The following is a 6,000-nucleotide window of genomic DNA, read 5'->3' as shown; positions in this document are numbered from 1 at the left end:
ATGTCGCCCAACCCGTTTGAGGCCAGGAGGCTCTTGGCGTTGGCCAGGGGATTGGCAGCTTCTGGAGTCAGGTGATCTTGATGGGGATGCTAGGAGAGGAGCCCCTGGGTCTGCAGAGGAGCCCGGGGATGGGTTCCCAAGACGGTCAGGAGGTCTGGCAATGGAAGCCGGGATCCAGGACCCCTTTGACTGAGGCTCTCAGAGGTGGGTCTCCCCATCCCAACAATAAGAAATGTGTCTTCAGGGCACCTGGGTGGCTCCGTCGGTTAGGTGTCAGACTTCAGCTCAGGTCATGATCTCGCGGTTCGTGGGTTCGAGCCCCGCATCGGGCTCTGTGCTGTCAGCTCAGAGCCTGGAGCCTGCGTCGGATTCTGTGTCTCCCTCTCTGCCCCTCTCCTGCCGCCTCAAAAATAAAAAAAACGTTAAAAAAAACTTTAAAAGAAATTTATCTTCATGGTCCTTCACCGTCCTGGGCCCATTTCAGTTGTCCTCCCCCAGACCCCTGTTCCCCTGCCATGCACAGAATGAAGGGGTCAGATCAGACTCAGCAAGGCTACAACACCCTAAGTAATATACAAATATTTGAGTGACGTGCCCACGTGCCTTTGCCATTCATCAAACACTCAAAGGGGCTCAGAGCTCCCAAAGACCAAACACCATGGAGATGAAGAACGAGGCAGAGTGAAAACCAATGAATTACAAATGCAAACCTGCCTGAAAAGAAATCCCTGACATCATGGGAAATGGAGGTAAGTTTCAGGACCGTCGGTAAAACGTGATTCTATTTATGGAAATTGGGTAATTTCTTATAGAGAAAGATCTGGAATAAGACACATCAAACTTGATCGTAGTTATCTCTGGAGGGACTCTCTAACTTCTACATTTCTGTGGTACTTGAATGTTCCCCTGGAAGGTGTGTTTCTTCTGTGATCAGGAAAAAATAATCAAAAACAAGGCAGGAATAAAGCGAGGGGGTGGGGGTGCTGGAAACCTTTTGAGGGATTCCCTCATAGTTTGCTCAGGACTGGAGGCCAAGTCCTCAAGAAGGTGGTTTTCTTCTGGGGCTCCTGGGTGGCTCAGTCGGTTGAGTATCCGACTTTGGTTCAGGTCATGAGCTCAAAGTTCGTGAGTTTGAGCCCCGAGCCCTGTCTCGGGCTCTGTGCTGACAGCTCTCAGCTCACAGCTCTCTGCCCCCTCCCCCACTCACACTCTGTCTCTCCATCTCTCTCTCTCTCTCTCTCAAAAACAAATAAACATTTAAAAAAAAAAAAAAAGAAGGTGGTTTTCTCCTGGGGAAAAAAAAAAAAAAAAAAAGGAGCTTCCTGAATCTAAGGCTCAGTCAAGCATGAGTTTGATTCTATAGGGCGCCCCAGGGTGGCCCCTCCTTGACCTGTCTAATCGTGGCCTGGCTCTATGGGCACCTTGAAGCTGGTTGGGGAGGATGGTCAAGGGAGTGCTCCCGGCCACCTCACCCAGGGACACAGGGATGACTGCCATGACAGTCTTGTGTGTTCTTCCCCGAGGAGCTGAAGGTGAGGTGTTCCAGGCAATCCCAGATCTAGCAAGCGGAGAAAAGTTATCTGTTGTTTCTCTAAAACTCAAATTTCATTGGGCATTCTATATTTCATTTTGCAACTCCAGTCCCAGAGGTCTCCCCAAATGTCTCTCCTTCATGAGCATTTCCGGGGGTCCGTTAGGTAGGTTGACTCATGACTCTGCCTAGGGCTTCTGGGGGTTCCGGAAGGAGACTCAAATACTTACCATCAATGCCCCGTGTGTCTCCAGGGGAGGGGATGAGCCAGGCTGGCCTTTTTTTTCTTCTTTTTGAATGCTTATTTTTTTGGGAGAGAGAGAGAGAGAGAGAGAGAGAGAGAGAGAGAGAGAATCCCAAGCAGCCTCCCTGCCCAGTGCGGAACCCAATGCAAAGCCAATTCCCCATGATAGTGAGATCATGACCAGAGCCAAAATCAAGAGTCGGAGGTTCAACCCACTGAGCCACCCAGGCACCCCTGTCATGGTTTTGTATTCCAAAATAAGAATTCAATTTTATTTTATTTTATTTTTTAAATGTTTATTATTTATTTTTAAGAGAGAGAGACAGAGTGTGAGCATCTACACTATAGGATTTGATAGTAGGGAGCTCTAGGAAATGAAGACCACCGTCTAAGCGTTCGCACTTGGCTGTGTTTATATAAAGAGAAGGTGCCGTGCACCTTTGGGTAAATGACCTAATCCTTTTGTGCCTCAGTGGCTTCATCTGAAAAATGGGTATAAGGTTACCTACTCTGTAGGATTATGGTGATTACAGGAATGGGTGCAAGTAATGTGCCTGGAACCACACCTGTCAGCTCAGGGCAGGAGGGCGCAGTGGCCTCTCCTCTGGTCAGGTCTCATTGGAGAGTTGTGTCCAGTTCAGCAGGGGAGGTATCGCTGGGGGACTGAAGCACGTTCTGGGAAAGAGGCCAGCTGGGTTGGGGATGGGTCTGGAGACCACTGTGGCCTCATAAGACCTCCCTTGGAGAGATCTCTCTGAGGGTAGGGAGCTTCCAGACAAGGAGAGAATCCTGGCTGAGGCTGGCTGACTGCTGAATGGGCAGGTGTTGGGAGGGGCCTAGGAATCTATATTCTATATTAATTTTTTTAATTTTAATTTTATTTTTTTAAATTTACACCCAAATTAGCATATAGTGAAACAATGATTTCAGGAGTAGATTCCTTAGTGCCCCTCCCCCATTTAGCCCATCCCCCCCTCCCCCCTCCAGTAACCTTCTGTTTGTTCTCCATATTTAAGAGTCTCTTCTGTTTTGTCCCCCTCCCTGTTTTTATAGTATTTTTGTTTCCCTTCCCTTAAGTTCATTTGTTTTGTCTCTTAAAGTTCTCATGAGTGAAGTCATGTGGCTTTTGTCTTTCTCTAATTTCACTTAGCATAATACCCTCCAGTTCCATGCACGTAGTTGCAAATGGCAAGATCTCCTTCTTTTTGATTGCCGAGTAATACTCCATTGTATATATATACCACAACTTCTTTATCCATTCATCCATCGATGGACATTTGGGCTCTTTCCAGACTTTGGCTGTTGTCGATAGTGCTGCTATAAACATGGGGGTGCATGTGTCCCTTCGAAACAGCACACCTGTATCCCATGGATAAATGCCTAGTGGTGCAATTGCCGGGTCGTAGGGTAGTTCTGTTTTTAGTTTTTTGAGGAACCTCCACACTGTTTTCCAGAGCGGCTGTACCAGCTTGCATTCCCATCTATGTTAATTTTTTAATTGGATGGATAAATGAGCAGATAGATACATGATAATATAAGAATAGTGAACGGTAATGGTGGAATCTGGGTATTGCATATATGGGATCTCCCTGTGAACTTCCTTGAACTTTGCTGTGTGTTTGGAAATCGTCAGAAAAAAATGCTAGAAAAACTAATTTCTTGAATAAGTAATGCATTCAGATAATTTGAAAATGAAAAAGTGATGGGGTGCTGGGTGACTCAGTAGGTTGAGCGTCCGACTTTGGCTCAAGTCACCATGCCATGGTTCATGGGTTCGAGCCCCACGTCGGGCTCTGTGCTGACAGCTCGGAGCCTGCTTTGGATTCTGTGTCTTCCTCTCTTTTTCTGCCCCGCCACTGCTCACACTCTGTATCTCTCTCTCTCTCAAAACGAAATAAACATTAAAACAAAATTTAAAAGTGAAAGTGTTGGGGCACCTGGGTGGCTGAGTCGATTAAGCGTCAGACTTTTCACTTCAGCTCAGGTCACCATCTCGTGATTGGTGAGACTGAGCCCTGCGTCGGGCTCTGTGCTGACAGTGCGGAGCCTGTCCGTCTCCCTCTCTCTCTGTGCCTCCCCAGGTCGCGCTCTTTCTCTCTCAAAGATAAACGTTAAAAAAAGAAAACTTAAAGAAATGGTTAAAATGGTAAATTTTACGTTGTGTATGTTCTACCACAATTCTTAGAAGAGGTCACCACTGTCCTTAGTGGTTATTCCTGTGCGTTTAACTTTATATCTGCACGAGCAAATATAGACACTGACGTGTATTCCTTCCCCGCTTTTTTTTTTAAATCAAAAGATAGCACACTACGTGCACACGTCCGCATCTTGCTTGTCTTACTTGAATCTCCATCCTGGAGCTTTCTCCATGATCATACATGGAAAACGAGTTTTTGGACTCCAAGTTGTTGTGGGTTTTTTTTTTGAGAGAGAGACAGAGAGAGCACGAATGGGGGATGGCCAGAGAGAGAGAGGGAGACAGAGAATCCCAAGCAGGCTCCACACGATCAGTGCAGAGCCTGACGCGGGGCTCGAACCCACGAAACTATGAGAACATGACCTGAGCCGAAACCAAGAGTCGGACGCTTAACTGACTGAGCGACCCCGGTGCCCCTGGAATCGAAGTTTTTCGCAGTTTCCCCAGGGAATGTCAAGGGGCAGCCTGTTTGGGAACCTCTGGCCTGGGAGATGGCTGGGGTCGAGGGCGGCTTAGAGATTTGCTTCTGCCTCCAGGCTGGATGGCGGAGGACCAGAAGCTGAGGTGGCTCTTTTAGACAGTGCTCCTCTGTCCCCACCATCTACGGTGTCCGTCTGCAGCACCCCCAGGGGAGTGAGTTTTTCCTGCGGGTCCTGGGTCTCTTGCTCCCCGGAGAGACTCTGGGTGGCCAGCAGCAGGGACACTCAAAACTCAACACTCTCTGTTTCTACCCTTTCTCCACCTGCTGTGGGGACGGGGTGGGGGTGGTGAGCCGGAGCCACCCTAAGAAGATGGTCACTCCTGCCATTCTGAACCGGGCCCAACACTTTAATAAAAGTAAAAGTCACTCCAAATATCAAAGGTCAAAAAGGCTGGGCGGGGGGGGGGGGGGAGGGGGGGAGGTGCGGGGGACGTGAATTTGGAGCCAGAAACGGCAGGCTGCGCCCTGAGGCAGTGGACGGTTGGGGGAGGTGGGGAAGGGGACGGAAAAGAGGAAGAATGGGATCAAGGGGTAAGGCAAACCTTTGCTAGGGCAGAGGCTCTTGGGCTTTATATCACTGCCCTCCGTGAAGAGACACCTGACAATGATCTTCCTCAGCTGAACATGCTCCTGTGGGCACACCTGGATCATTGACCAGGGCCTGATCAGCGATGCCGAGGGCTGTGTTGGGTCAGGAGAAGGGAAGCCATCGCATTGACTGTTCATTTTGGGCCAGTGGAGGCTGGCTCAGTCCTGGCTCTCGATGAGGGTGGAGTCATAGCAGGGGTGCAGGGCAAAGGCCGGGGGGGGGGGGCAAGCTGGCTGTGCCCCTGTGTATGCTCATGGCAGTTGCAATTAAATGACGCTTGTGAGATAGGAGGTGGGCATCTCCTTGATTCTTGAGTGTGTGTGTGTGTGTGTGTGTGTGTGTGTACGTGATCCTTGACCTTCCTCCTGCCCCGCCTCCGCTCATGAGCCTCTTGATCGGCCTGAGGATTATGGGCGGTTGGGAAAGCCTAGCCATCCCCAGGTAAGGAGCGGAAGATCCCCTGGTCCCCAGGGAAGCCAGGGCAGAGGCCAAGGCTTTAGTGACCCCTGAAGATGCGCTGCTCCAGCCAGCATAGCCCGGCCCCTCAGGCCTCCCCAGTGAGGCCACACTCCCCACAGGGAGGCCCGGGGAGGACCCAGAATTGGGCACAGCCCTGAGGGTCTCTCCACCCCTGTGCAGTTATGAGGCCCTGACCTTGCTTCCTTCACAGCTGCCTCTGAGTCCTGCTTTGGGGTTTCAGTTTATTCGTGTGCCTGTAAATTTCCTGGGCTCACCTCCTCCCCACAAGGCTTCCCTGGGGCCTCTGAAATCTCTGTCTTACCTGTTCCCTTTGTGCCACCCCCTGGGGCTCTCCCGCATTTATGACACAGCCTGGGGCTGCTGGTAGCACAGGCGAAACCTGGGGCCTGTGAACAGAAAACAAAGATGCTCCTTGTCCGGGTTAAGGGCAGCCCCACCAGGGCACACGGCTTGGTAGGCGGAATAAGGGCCACTTTGC

Source organism: Panthera pardus, unplaced genomic scaffold (assembly GCF_024362965.1).
Source record: "Panthera pardus isolate Hobbes unplaced genomic scaffold, ASM2436296v1 HiC_scaffold_3, whole genome shotgun sequence".
In the NCBI taxonomy this organism is placed as follows: Eukaryota; Metazoa; Chordata; class Mammalia; order Carnivora; family Felidae; genus Panthera; species Panthera pardus.
Note: the sequence above shows the minus strand (reverse complement) of the source record.